General features: G+C 38.1%; 1 pseudogene across 1 annotated transcript in view; it reads left to right on the top strand.

Moving 5' to 3' along the window:
* Positions 1-1,600: 1,600 nt before the first annotated feature.
* LOC309655925 (flavin-containing monooxygenase 5-like) overlaps positions 1,601-15,564 on the top strand; it is a 31,998-nt pseudogene continuing 18,034 nt past the window's right edge. Inside the window, exons 1-3 of the transcript XR_014268607.1 lie at positions 1,601-6,697; positions 6,988-12,164; positions 14,113-14,275. The product of XR_014268607.1 is annotated as a flavin-containing monooxygenase 5-like (transcript). The remainder of the gene's footprint in view (positions 6,698-6,987; positions 12,165-14,112; positions 14,276-15,564) is intronic.

Genomic DNA, 15,564 nt, shown 5'->3' with positions numbered 1-15,564 from the left:
ACAGTAATGAACCCTACGTAGGATCCAATCAGGTGTTTAGAAGGGCTTGAAGGTTTTTGTTGACACACAATAACACTTTGTTGTCTTAGTTACTTGAAAAAGAATACAAATATATGATTATTGTCACAGACGTAAGATCTGTGATTCATTTAGCTCAGTGACCCCAACAGACCTACTGTGGAAAGCATGGTTCTACTCCTTGTACTAAACTTTGAACCCTTGGAAAACAGGGACAGAGTTGTATTTTTTAGCACTAATATAGTGTTTTTATCACAGAGGGACTTTAGAAATATCTACTGAATGAATGAATGAAGTCAAATTTAATAGTTAGGAATGTGTCTACCCCTGCCCCCTCAAACATCTTGGTTTCAAAAGGACCCTACCACTCATTAATGTACTTTTTTTTTAAAAAAACTGCTATGTACAAACAACATGTTTAAATAAACTTTGAATTTTAGAACTGTGTTAGATTTACAGAATTATTAGGAAGTTAGTACAGAGTTCCCATATACCCCATGCCCAGATTATTTTTTTGAATTTTATTTTATTTATTTTTTTATACAGCAGTTTCTTATTAGTTATCCATTTTATACATATTAGTGTATATATGTCAGTCCCAGTCTCTCAGTTCATCACCCCACCCTCCCCAACCCCCCACCACTTTCCTCCCTTGGTGTCCATACATTTGTTCTCTATATCTGTGTCTCTATTTCTGCTCTGCAAACCGGTTCATCTGTACCATTTTCCTAGATTCCACATATATGTGTTAACATACGATATTTGTTTTTCTCTTTCTGACTTACTTCACTCTGTATGACAGTCTCTAGATCCATCCATGTCTCTACAGAAGACCCAATTCTTTCCTTTTTATGGCTAATAGTCCATTGTATATAGGTACCACATCTTCTTTATCCATTCGTCTGTCGATGGGCATTTAGGTTGCTTCCATGACCTGGCTATTGTAAATAGTTCTGCAATAAACATTGGGGTGCATGTGTCTTTTTGAATTATGGTTTTCTCTGGGTATACGCCCAGTAGTGGGATCGCCCAGTAGTGGGATTGCTGGGTCATATGGTAACTCTATTTTTAGTTTTTTAGGAACCTCCATACTGTTCTCCGTTGTGGCTGTATCAATTTACATTCCCACCAGCAGTGCAAGAGGGTTCCCTTTTCTCCACACCCTCCCCAGCATTTGTTGTTTGTAGATTTTCTGATGACGCCCATTCTAACGGGAGTGAGGTGATAGCTTATTGTAGTTTTGATTTGCATTTCTCTAATAATTCATGATGTTGAGCATCTTTTCATGGGCCTCTTGGCCATCTGTATGTCTTCTTTGGAGAAATGTCTATTTAGGTCTTCTGCCCATTTTTTGATTGGGTTGTTTGTTTTTTAAATATTGAGCTGCATGACTTGTTTATATATTTTGGAGATTAATCCCTTGTTCGCTGATTTGTTTGCAAATATTTTCTCCCATTCTGAGGGTTGTTTTTTCATCTTGTCTGTAGTTTCCTTTGCTTTGCAAAAGCTTTTAAGTTTCATTAGGTCCCATTTTTCATTTTTGTTTTTATTTCCATTACTCTAGGAGGTGGATCAAAAAAAGATCTTCCTATGATTTATGTCAAAGAGTGTTCTTCCTATGTTTTCCTCTAAGAGTTTTATAGTGTCCAGTCTTACATTTAGGTCTCCAGTACATTTTGAGGTTATTTTTCTGTATGGTGTTAGGGAGTGTTCTAATTTCATTCTTTTACATGTAGCAGTCGAGTTTTCCCAGCACTGCTTACTGAAGAGACTGTCTTTTCTCCATTGTATATCCTTGCCTCCTTTGTCATAGATTAGTTGACCATAGGTTCATGGGCTTATCTCTGGGCTTTCTATCTTGTTCCATTGATCTATATTTCTGTTTTTGTGCCAGTACCATATTGATTAGATTACTGTAGCTTTATAGTAGAGTCTGAAGTCAGGGAGTCTGATTCCTCCGGCTCCGTTTTTTTCCCTGAAGACTGCTTTGGCTATTTGGGGTCTTCTGTGTCTCCATACAAATTTTAAGATTTTTTTGTTCTAGTTCTGTAAAAAATGCCATTGGTAATTTGATACGGATTGCACTGAATCTGTAGATTGCTTTGGGTGGTATAGTCATTTTCACAATATTGATTCTTCCAATCCAAGAATACGATATATCTCTCCACCTGTTTGTACCATCTTTAATTTCTTTCGTCAGTGTCTAACAGTTTTCTGCATACAGGTCTTTTGTCTCCCTAGGTAGGTTTATTCCTAGGTATTTTATTCGTTTTGTTGCAGTGGTAAATGGGAGTGTTTCCTTAATTTCTCTTTCATATATTTCATCATTAGTGTATAGGAATGCAAGAGATTTCTGTGCATTAATTTTGTATCCTGTAACTTTACCAAATTCACTGATGAGCTCTAGTAGGTTTCTGGTGGCATCTTTAGGATTCTCTATGTATAGTATTATGTCTTCTGCAAACAGTCACAGTTTTACTTCTTCTTTTCCAATTTGTATTCTTTTTATTTCTTTTTCTTCTCTGATTATCATGGCTAGGACTTCCAAAACTATGATGAATAATAGTGGCAAGAGTGGACATCCTTGTCTTGTTCCTGATCTTAGAGGAAATGCTTTCAGTTTTTCACCATTGAGAATGATGTTTCCTGTGGGTTTGTTGCATATGGCCTTTATTATGTTGAGGTAGTTTCCCTCTATGCCCACTTTCTGGAGTTTTTATCATAAATGGGTGTTGAATTCTGCCAAAAGCTTTTTCTGCATCTATTGAGATGATCATATGGTTTTTCTTCTTCAATTTGTTAATATGGTGTATCACATTGATTGATTTGGGTATATTGAAGAAGCTTTTCATCCCTGGGATAAATCCCACTTGATCATGGTGTATGATCCTTTTACTGTGTTGTTGGATTCTGTTTGCTAGTATTTTGTTGAGGATTTTTGCACCTATATTCATCAGTGATATTGGTCTGTAATTTTCTTTTCTTGCAGTATCTTTGTCTGGTTTTGGTATCGGGGTGATGGTGGCCTCATAGAATGAGTTTGGGAGTGTTCCTTCGTCTGCAATTTTTTGGAAGAGTTTGAGAAGAATGGGTATTAGCTCTTCTCTAAATATTTGATAGAATTCACCTGTGAAGCCATCTGGTCCTGGACTTTTGTTTGTTGGAAGGTTTTTAATCACAGTTTTAATTTCATTACTTGTGATTGGTCTGTTCATATTTTCTATTTCTTCCTGGTTCAGTCTTGGAAGGTTATACCTTTCTAAGAATTCGTCCATTTCTTCCACGTTGTCCATTTTATTATCATAGAGTTGCCTGTAGTAGTCTCTTAGGATGCTTTGTATTTCTGTGGTGTCTGTTTTAACTTCTCCTTTTTCGTTTCTAATTTTATTGATTTCAGTCCTCTCCCTCTTTTTCTTGATGAGTCTGGTTAAAGGTTTATCAGTTTTGTTTATCTTCTCAGAGAACCAGCTTTTAGTTTTATTGATCTTTGCTATTGTTTTCTTTGTTTCTGTTTCATTTATTTCTGCTCTGATCTTTATGATTTAATTCCTTGTACTAACTTTGGGTTTTGTTTGTTCTTCTTTCTCTAATTCCTTTAGGTGTAAGGTTAGATTGTATATTTGAGATTTTTCTTGTTTCTTGAGGTAGGCTTGTATTGCTATAACTTCCCTCTTAGAACTGCTTTTGTTGCATCCCATAGGTTTTGGATTGTCATGTTTTCGTTGTAATTTGTCTCTAGGTATTTTTTGATTTCCTCTTTGATTTCTTCAGTGATCTCTTGGTTATTTAGTAATGTTTTGTTTACCCTCCATGTGTTTGTGTTTTTTACGTTTTTTTCCCTGTAATTGATTTCTAATCTCATAATGTTGTGGTCAGAAAAGATGCTTGATATGATTTCAATTTTCTTAAATTTACTGAGGCTTGATTTGTGACCCACGATGTGATCTACCATGGAGAATGTTCCATGTGCACTTGAGAAGAAAGTGTAATCTGCTGCTTTTGGATGGAATGTCCTATAAATATCAATTAAATCTATCTGGTCTATTGTGTCATTTAAACCTTGTATTTCCTCATTAATTTTCTGTTTGCATGATCTGTCCATCAGTGTAAGTGAGGTGTTAAAGTCCCCCACTGTTATTGTGTTACTGTCGATTTCCTCTTTTATAACTGTTAGCAGTTGCCTTATGTGTTGAGGTGCTCCTATGTTGAGTGAATATATATTTTAAATTGTTATAATTTCTTCTTGGATTGATTCCTTGATCATTATGTAGTGTCCTTCCTTGTCTCTTGTAACATTCTTTATTTCAAAGTCTATTTTATCTGATATGAGTATTGCTACTCCAGCTGTCTTTTGATTTCCATTTACATGGAACATCTCTTTCCATCCCTTCACTTTCAGTATGTATGTGTCCCTAGGTCTGAAGTGGGTCTTTTGTAGACAGCATATATATGGGTCTTGTTTTTGTATCCATTCAGTGAGCCTGTGTCTTTTGGTTGGAGCATTTAATCCATTCACGTTTAAGGTAATTATCGATATGTATGTTCCTATTACCATGTTCTTAATTGTTATGGGTTTGTTTTTGTAGGTCCTTTTCTTCTCTTGTGGTTCCCACTTAGAGAAGTTCCTTTAGCATTTGTTGTAGAGTTGGTTTGGTGGTGCTGAATTCTCTTAGCTTTTGCTTGTCTGTAAAGCTTTTGCTGTCTCTGTCGAATCTGAATGAGATCCTCACCATGTAGAGTAATCTTGGTTGTAGGTTCTTCCCTTTCATCACTTTAAATATATCATGCCACTCCCTTCTGGCTTGTAGAGTTTCTGCTGAGAAATCAGCTAACCTTATGGGAGTTCCCTTGTATGTTATTTGTTGTTTTTCCCTTGTTACTTTCAATAATTTTTCTTTGTCTCTAATTTTTGTCAATTTGATTACTATGTGTCTTGGCATGTTTCTCCTTGGGTTTATCCTGCCTGGGACTCTCTGACCTTCCTGGACTTGGTTGGCTATTTCCTTTCCCATGTTAGGGAAGTTTTCGACTATAATCTCTTCAAATATTTTCTCGGGTCCTTTCTCTCTCTCTTCTCCTTCTGGAACCCCTACAATGCGAATGTTGTTGTGTTTAATGATTTCCTAGAGGTCTCTTAGGCTGTCTTCTTTTCTTTTCATTGTTTTTTCTTTATTCTGTTCCATGTCCGTGAATTCCACCATTCTGTCTTCCAGGTCACTTATCCGTTCCTCTGCCTCAGTTTTTCTGCTATTGATTCCTTCTAGTGTATTTTTCATTTCAGTTATTGTATTGTTCATCTCTGTTTGTTTGTTCTTTAATTCTTCTAGGTGTTTGTTAAACATTTCTTGCATCTTCTAGATCTTTGCCTCCATTCTTTTTCCGAGGTCCTGGATCATCTTCACTATCATTATTCTGAATTCTTTTTCTGGAAGGTTGCCTATCTCCACTTCATTTAGTTGTTTTTCTGGGGTTTTATCTTGTTCCTTCAGCTGATACATAGCCCTCCGCCTTTTCATTTTGTCTATCTTTCTGTGAATGTGGTTTTTGTTCCACAGGCTGCAGGACTGTAGTTCTTCTTGTTTCTGCTGTCTGCCCTCTGGTGGATGAGGCTATCTAAGAGGCTTGTGCAAGTTTCCTGATGGGAGGGACTGGTGGTGGATAGAGCTGGGTGTTGCTCTGGTGGGCAGAGCTCAGTAAAACTTTAATCTGCTTGTCTGCTGATGGGTGGGGCTGGGTTCCCTCCCTGTTGGTTGTTTGGCCTGTGGCGACCCAACACTGGAGCCTACCCGGCTCTTTGGTGGGGACTCTGGGAGGGCTCACTCCAAGGAGTACTTCCCAGAACTTCTGCTGCCAGTGTCCTTGTCCACATGGTGAGCCACAGCCACTCCCCCGCCTCTGCAGGAGACCCTCCACACTAGCAGGTAGGTCTGGTTCAGTCTCCTACGGGGTCACTGTTTCTTCCCCTGGATCCCATTGCACACACTACTTGTGTGTGCCCTCCAAGAATGGAGTCTCTGTTTCCCCCAGTCCTGTCGAAGTCCTGCAATCAAATTCTGCTAGCCTTCAAAGTTTGATTCTCTAGGAATTCCTCCTCCCATTGCTGTATCCCCAGGTTGGGAAGCCTGACGTGGGGCTCAGAACCTTCACTCCAGTGGGTGGACTTCTGTGGTATAAGTGTTCTCCAGTTTGTGAGTTACCTACCCAGCAGTTGTGGGATTTGATTTTATTGTGATTGCACCCCTCCTACCGTCTCATTGTGGCTTCTCCTTTGTCTTTGGATGTGGGGTATCTTTTTTGGTGAGTTCCAGTGTCTTCCTGTCGATGATTGTTCAGCAGTTAGTTGTGATTCCGGTGCTCTCGCAAGAGGGAGTGAGCGCATGTCCTTCTACTCCACCATCTTGAACCAATCTCCCAGATATTATTAACATCTTACATTAGCATGATACTTTTGTCCTAATTAATGAACCAATATTGATGTATTATTGTTAATTGAGGTCCATGCTTTATTCAGATTTACTTAGGTTTTTTCCTAATGGCCTTTTCCTGTTCCAGGTGTTCCCGTCCAGGACAACACATTACATGTAGTTGTCATGTCTCCTTAGGCTCCTCTTGGCTGTGACAATTTCTCAGACTTTCCTTGTTTTTGATGACCTTGACAGTTTTGAGGATTACTGGTTAGGTATTTTTTTTTTTTTTTTTAATTTATTTTTGGGTGTGTTGGGACTTTGTTTCTGTGCGAGGGCTTTCTCCAGTTCCAGCAAGCGGGGTCCACTCTTCATCGCGGTGCGCGGGCCTCTCACTGTCGCGGCCTCTCTTGTTGCGGAGCACGGGCTCCAGACGCGCAGGCTCAGTAGTCGTGGCTCACGGGCCTAGCCGCTCTGCGGCATGTGGGATCTTCCCAGACCAGGGCTCGAACCCGTGTCCCCTGCATTGGCAGGCAGACTCTCAACCACTGCGCCAACTGGTTAGGTATTTTATAGAATGTCCCTCAACTGGGATTTTTCTGACGTTTTCATCATGGTTAGACTGGGGTTATGAATTTTGGGGAGGAAGACCCTAGAGGCAAAGTGCTATTCTCATCACATCATATCTATGGTACATGCTATCAAACTGATCACATTGATTGATGTTAACCTTGACGACCTAGCAAACAGGGTTTACCACTGTAAAGTTGCTCTTTTTTTTCTCCCTTATCATACTATACTCTTTGGAAGAAAGTTACTATGCACAGTCCACACTTCAGGACAAAGCTGGCTATTCTAGACCTTTTCTCTTTCCACATAAATTTTAGAATCAGTTTGTCAATATCTACAAAATAGCTAGCTGGGATGTTGGTTGGGATTGTGCTGAATCTACAGATCAAGCTGGGAAAACTGACATCTTAACAATACTGAGTCTTCCAATCTATGAGCACAGCATATCTTTCCATTTATTTATATCTTTGTTTTTCTTCTTCTCTGTTTTATGGTATCTGCATATAAGTCTCATACATATTTTGTTAGATTTTTCCTAAGCACTTAATTGGGGGGTGTTATTATAAATGGTACTGTATTTCAAAGTCCAATTTTTCATTTCTGGTATATAGGAAAGTAAGTGACTTTTGTATATTAACCTTGTATCCTGCAACACTGCTATAATTGCTTATTAGTTTCAGGAATTTTTTTTTTAATTCTTTGGGATTTTCTACCTAGACAGTCATATCATCTGTGAATAAAAATCATTTTATTTATTCCTTCCCAGGCTGTATTCTTTTATTTCCATTTCTTATCTTATTACATTAGTTAGGATTTCTAGTACAGTGTTGAATAGAAGTGGTACGAGAGGCTGTCCTTAACTTGTTCTCAATTTTATGGGGAAATTGTCCACTTTCTCGCTATTAAGTACACTGTTAGCTGCAGGTATTTTGTAGATGTTCTTTATCAGATTGAAGATATTTCCCTCTATTCCTAGTTTGCTGAAGTTTTTTTATCATGAAGGTGTTATATAAACAACATTTCTCCAAAAATAAAGAAAAAATCCTACCTCCTTAATAAATCAATTTGTTTTTCCTATTTTCAAGTTTTATTGATTTCAAATAAATAAAATATACTCGTATAACAGGGGAGAGATTATACAGTGTGTAATTATATAAACATGGTTAGACATAGGTATACAATTGCCCCAGGCACACATAATATTATATATTTGGTGATTAGAATGTGACCTTAATTTTGTAATATTACTTTTTCCACTTAAAGTTATATCATAGGCCATTTTCACTATTCCTACACAGATTTCAAAATCATAGTTTTAAGTGTCTCCAAATTCAATCTCTTTAATTCACTCATTCATTCATTTCAAAGCATTTATTAACCATTCTCTATACATCAGGTACTATGTTGATGATAGAGATACAAAATAATAAAACCCATTACTACTTTCGGGTACCTCACAATCATAGAAACAAATTCAGAACATCGTGTGTTCTATGTTGCCTTGATGGCAATATGAGCAGAAAGTTTTTGCAGCTTGGAGGTTGAATGGGGCATTTAATTCTGTGGAGAGAACAAGAAATACTTCACCAAAGAAGTGACATTTGATGTGACTCTTGAATGATAGATAGGAATTTTCCAAATGAAGATGCAGTACTGTAGTGTTACAAAAGTTTAAAGTTGTGAAAGAGTCTGGAAAGTTTCAACAACAATTTAATGACTCAGAAGCTTGAAATTAATTGAGGAGAGCACTAAGTGAAGATACAAAGGTGGATTGGGATAGATTGTGAAATATGCTGAATTTCAAAATAAGAAATTTGGTTTTCCAAATGGAATGAGTCGAAGCCATTAAGTAGTGGGGTGAAAGATCAGCTTTGAATTTAGCAGAATACTTAAGGAGTGGCATGGAAGACAAATTCCGCATCATATTGAGATACCATAACTTGCCTATTGGGGGAAGGCATTTTACAATAAGTGGTTTCTAATTCATTGTTATTTTAAATAATACAAAATGAATATCTTTATGCATTTGTTTTTATATTATTTTTCAGTTTTCCTTACAACAAATTCTTGTGAATAAGATAAAAACATCTCATTTAACTGTTTTTGAAATGAATTTTTATGTATTTCATTAGTCTGTTATGCATTTTGTGAAATTTACTTCCTTTTTCTATATGTACCTTTCTCAATATAATTCAACATACATCTATTAAATATCTACTAAGTGCTATTTACAATTTTATATGCTGTGGGGAAGATCATGAATACAAGTCAAGGGGCTTACAATCTAGTTGGGAAGATAAAGAATAGACTCTAAGACATTACGGAGGTCTTTGAATCCTAAGCTGAAAAATATAAACTAGAGAAAATGGGGCAGTATCCAAAATTTTAATTAGGGCAGAGATACAACCATACCCTAGAAAGAACACTTTGGTTGAAATAGATAGGTAGATTAGAAAAGACTCGTATAAACATTATTAGTAGCCAAAGGGAACGAGATCTTGAAGTATGGGGCAGAGAAATTGGAATGATCTATTCAGGATTCTGAAATTGAAAAATTCTTCTCTAAAAATGGAAGGAAAATCATCTCTAATGTGGGCAAAACCAATAAACACTCTCCTTTGTGGCCATTTAATGTTCAGTAACATCCAAATATCTTTTTCTGGAATAAAAAGAGAAGAGGGGGTCCAAATTGGTTAAGGTAATTTTCCATAATCAAAACAATTTTTAAAACTTCTAATAGAGTTGAAAAGTCATCGTTTGTGATATCTCAGTGACAGACTAATATAACAATCTGGGTAGATATGGTGCTATTTTATGTGATCACTACAACACCCCCATGAGGTAGTTATTAGAAGTTTTTGAGGAAGCAAAGAAGATAATCTTGATGGGGAAAGAACAGTGAACTGGGATTTAATGTCAGCTAGAGCAATGCTTCTCAGCTTTCAGATGCATCTGAATCACTTGAGGATTTTGCTAAAAGGCAGGTTCCGATTCAGTAGGTCTGGGATGGGGCCTGAGATTCTGCATTTCTACCAATCTCCCAAGTGATGCCCCTGCTGCTAGTCCACAGATCCTACTTCAGGTAGCACAGATCTGGAGCAGTGGTTCTCAAATTACAGTGTATTTTGTTGGGCATTAAATGGTTCTGAGACCAATGCCAATGTGTGTGTGTGTGCGTGGGCAGGGAGTGGTCTCCAGATACCAGCAAACAATTCTCAAACACTAGTAGGATGTTCAAGAAGTCAACTCAGTTCTGATGCTTACCTACCCAAGATATAACATCAGATTCCACAAATTGAGGGCTCAGTCCTACAGGACTGCCCCCTCGAACCCACTTCAGACACCAGTCATAAGCCCAGGTTATTACCTGGGCTTCTGACCAACCAGCTACAGATTGGAGGTTCCAACGACCCCCTCCTTGGATTTGGACTTCAGATGCCATTCTCAAGCCACGTTGTTACCTATGCTTCTAACCAACTGACTACAAATCAGAAATTCCCACAACCCCTTCCTTGGGTTTGATTAATTTGTTAAAAGCAGCTCACAGAACACAGGAAACCCATTTACTCACTAGATTACCGGTTTGTGAATATAACGCAGGAACAACCAAATGGAAGAGATGCACAGGGGAAAGCACGCTGAGATTCCATGCCCTCTCCAGGCACACCGCTCTCCCCTAATCTCTTCAGTTCACCATGCCGGGAGCTCCCTGAACCCCACTCTTTTGGGTTTTTATGGAGGATTTATGAAATAGGCATGACTGATTAAATCATTGGGCATTGGCTATTGATTCAACTTCCAGCCCCTGTCGCCTCCCCAGAGGTCAGGGGATAGGCAACTGAAAGTTACAACCCTCTAATCACAGTGCTTGCTCCACTGGTAACCAGCCCCTATCCTTAGTTACTTTCTAAAAGTCAGCATATTAACATAACAAAGGGCACATTTTATCACTCTCAACAGTTAGGAAATTAGGAAAGTATTGGGAGCTCTGAGCCAGGAACAGTGGAGAAAGACCAAATATATATGAGAAATATATTTTGACCATCTGGATAACCAAATATATATTTCTTATAAATCACAATATTGCAGGTATTTAACTTATTTCATTTTTATGTTATAAATAATGCTATCATTAACATCCTTTAACATAAATCTTTGTCTACAATGCTGAATCTTTCTTTAAAAGGCTAAGTTGCAAGGGTTTCATATTCTTGCCACATTGCTGTCCAGAAAACATTGTACTAAGATCTCATTTCACCTCATTTTTGCTAACACTGAGTAATTGTCTTTTAATTTAGTAAAAACGAGGTAAAATGAGAACACACAGTGGACAGAATGTAAGTTAGTATAGTGTTTCCTGGAGAACAATGTGGCAAGTGTATGAAACTCTTGAAACTTCCCTAGGCTTTGAAATATATATACTATTTAAAAGACTATTACTCAGATGGGCAGTTCTCACTTGGAGTCTTATGTCATGGCAATCAGGTGACAGCTGAGACGACGTGTGCTATGACCTCTCTGCTCACATATCTAGAACGTCAGCTGGGATAACTAGAACTTCTGGGGACTGGCTGCACATCTCTCTATCCCGAACATGCTCTTCACGTGGCTAGCTCAGGCTTCCTCACAGGATGATGATCTCAGAGTAGCTGGACTTCTTACGTGGCTGTTGACTTCCACCAGAGCAAACTTTCTAAGAGACCCAGACAGAAGCTGCAAGACTACCTATCACTTAGTCTTGGAAGCCATTCAGTGTCATTCCAACTGCATGCTGTTGGTCAAAAGCAAGCCATGAAGACAGCTTAGATTCAAGGGGAAGAGACTGCACGAGGGCACAAATACTGGGAGATGTGAAGGGTTGTGGGGAGGGGACTTTTCTTTAATTGGCATTTCTTTCGGAAAACATTTTCAAATGTTTGTTGGCTGTTTATAAACCATGACCTTAATTCTCATGTTGCTATGAATGCTTTTTATTTACTGCAGGAAGAACCTGAAGAAGGAACGGCCTGTATTTACAAGTCAGTGATCACCAATACTTCTAAGGAGATGATGTGCTTCAGTGACTATCCCATCCCAGATCACTATCCTAACTTCATGCACAACTCCCAGGTCCTGAAGTATTTCAGGATGTATGCCAATGAATTTGACCTTCTAAAGTACATTCGATTTAAGGTAGGGAATTTCATGGGTATCTCTGTGTTCTGAGTTGTTCGTCAAGTAAATGAATAACCGGTCTCATTTACCGGTGCTTAGATTGGTTTGATATGCTCATGTATCTATCCTATCCAGACTCCATTCTGTGTCTTCTCTGTGTCTGAAAATATTCATGGAAAGGTCCCTCTTCTATGTATTTTGACTGCAGATCCGGGAAGCCACCTTCATTTCATTGCCTTCATTCTATATCATTTGCTTACAATAAAACAATGAGGGGAACTGACAGGTATGGGAACTTTAAAACCTTCTGGTTCCACAACTTGTTCCACAACTTGCTGCTTAGCCCTTTCATAGTTTCTGAAGTACTTTCCAGTGCATTATTTATGTGATCACAACAACCCAGTGAAGTAGGTATTGAAAAGTTATGAGGAAGCAAATAAGTTAACTCTGGCATACAGGGAGGAACATGGAATTGGGAAGCAAAAACTTGAGTTCTAGTCTATGCTCTACCACTAATCAACTTGTGACTTCAGACAAGTAAGTTCCTCAATGCCGATGTGTCTTAAGTTTATCTGTAAAACAAGATGATTGTACTAGATCACTTCATTGGTTCCTTCCTGCTGTAAAGTCTTCCATGATATTCCTATCATTCTAAACCATGCCCATAAAAGAATCAATACTTCTGACAGCTGGCAAAAAGCCCAAATCTTCTACCTTCTTATCATTCTACTAAATCATGCCTTTTTCTGTTTAATGACAAAATTAAAATGGCAATATCCATTGACGACTTCCAAAGTCAGTCATTTACAGCCTAGTGGTCCTTCTCTTCACTTGTTTAAACACTTATTGAACAGGTTTGTTACCATACTAAGCACTGAAGACACACACACAAAAAAATTAGTGATTTCACAGTCTAGTTAAGGAGATAGAAAAATGAAATTTAATTGTAAACATAATTATTAAAAATAAAGAGTTACAGAGTGATAAATGCCACTGAAATCTATTCATTGCAGCTCAGAGGAGGGACACTTAACCCATCAGGGCATGAGGCATCAGGCACCAGGGAAATTTTCTTAGAGGAGATAATACCAAGCTAAATGTTGAAGGGTGAGTATCTCCAAATGGAGAAAGAATAAAAGGATGATCCAGGCAGAAGCACCAGCCTGTGTAAAAGTAAGAACGTGATAGAGAAAAACAATAAATAGTATAGGAAGGCTCGGGTATACAAGAGGGGTATCTCTATTAGTCAACCAAGACATTATGGTCATAAACCCGAGAAGTACACAGGAACACATTCTTAATATTTCCTTAACCTGGGTAGAGTAACCCATATTTATTATTATTTTTTAAAGCTAAAAATTGTGCCACTGACTATCCCATCTCACACCTTCTTTCTTTATAGTTACTTGTAAAATGGGCATTTATGGGAGTCAAAGGTTCATTTACATAAAATATGAGCCACTGAGATGTTTTTCTACTCTATTAGGAAAGGGAGCCCTCTAGCTCAGTCACAAGTTTAAGGCCAGACAGTGAGAACAGGACTTGAGGTAAGAAGGCATCAGAGAGTCTCAGGATGTCTGGGGATATGGGGAGGAATAGGCATTTAGTGCATGGAGTGTCTCAGAAGCACAAGAGAAGCCCAAACTTTATTCAAGTATCACATTGCCTTAGGGTATGGTCCAAGAGAACTAGTAATCTGCACTTTTCTAGAAGCAGAGGAGAGTGCAACATTAGTCTGCCAACTATGTTTTATTTAGCTTGCCTCATGGAAGTTTTCTCACTCTGACCACAGCCTGAAACAAAAAAGTTCTGATTTGTGGAGTATGAAAATCAAATACCCCTGCATGAGGCCTGTTATGTGGTATCCGCCCTTTGTTTACCCTCTGCAAGGAGAGTCCTGTCAGGGAAGATGTCCACTATATAGGCGGTGGTTATAGTCTCCTGTGGCTATCCCTTTTCTTTTTAGACCACCATGTGCAGTGTGAAGAAGCAGCCTGATTTCTCCACTTCAGGCCAATGGGAGGTGGTCACGGAATCTGAAGGGAAAAAGGAGGTGAATGTCTTCGATGGAGTTATGGTTTGCACTGGCCATCACACCAATGCTCACTTACCCTTGGAAACCTTCCCTGGTAAGTAGCCTACCAGGAAGGAAGACACTTGGACTATGCCTGTGACCTGATCCCTAAAGAATGGGAGGATTGTTGTCTGAGTGATTCCTACCTTGGGATGAAATAAGGCTTATCCTAATTCTGCATATTCTTCGGAAAGATGATGGGGTAACTTGTATTAATGCTATTTAGGAGGTAGAGATAACAGTAATTTGGGGGACTAGAGGAAAATCAGAAGGCTCTATATTTAGTTTCACAATGATTTTAGTTTTCCTAAGGATAATAAGAGTTGATCTGCATTAGGTTGAATGAAGGCTTTTTTAGCAATTGAAGTAACAAACAGAAATATTGAGTTTCTAAGGAAGAAAACAAAGAAAGCTTAAAGAAAGAGTTTAATTACAGTCTTTGGCCTGGATTTTCATTTTGAGGGGAAAAAAAACCACTCTATGCATACTCTAGGGTATATAAAAACATATATACTCTCATTGGAATGGAAGTAGGTATTTAGAGAAGATGAAAAGAGGGGGTGGGGGATGGGCAAAATAGGTGAAGGGGATTAAGAGATACAAACTACCAGTTATAAAATAAATCAGTCACAGGGTTGTAATATACAGCACAAGGAATATAGTCAAAACACTGTAATATTTTTTTTCTTTTTTAAATTAATTTTTATTGCAGTATAATTGACATACAACTCTATATTAGTTTCAGGTCTACAACATAATGATTCAATGTTTGTATATATTGTGAAATGATCACCACTATAAGTCTATTTAACAACCATCACCATACATAGTTAACAGAATTTTGTTTTTCTTGTGCTGAAAGCTCTTAAGATCTACTCTTGTAGCAACTTTAAATATGCAACACAATATTATTAACTATAATCACCATGCTATACATTACATCCCCATGACTTGATAGTTTTATAACTGGAAGTTTGTACCTTTTGACTCCCTTCCCCTGGTTCACCCAGCCCTCCACCCCCCACCTCTGGCAACCACTAATCTGTTGTCTGTATCTATGAGCTCGGTTCTGTTTTTTTTTTTCTTTAAGCCTATTTGATGAACTCTGGTGTTTTGTTTGTTTGTTTATTTTTGGCTGCACCGGTTCTTAGTTGCAGTATGCAGACTTCTTAGTTGCAGCACGTGGGATCTAGTTCCCCGACCAGGGATTGAATCTGGGCCCCCTGCATCTTACCCACTGGACCACCAAGGATGTCCCTGGTTTTGGTTTTTTGTTTGTGTTTTGCTTTGTTTTTACATTCTACATATAAGTGAGATCATACAGTATTTATTTGTCTTTCTCTA

The sequence above is a fragment of the Balaenoptera physalus genome (assembly GCF_965194825.1).
Source record: "Balaenoptera physalus genome assembly, chromosome: 1".
Classification (NCBI taxonomy): domain Eukaryota; kingdom Metazoa; phylum Chordata; class Mammalia; order Artiodactyla; family Balaenopteridae; genus Balaenoptera; species Balaenoptera physalus.
Note: the sequence above shows the minus strand (reverse complement) of the source record. Positions and strands in the feature narration are given on the sequence as shown.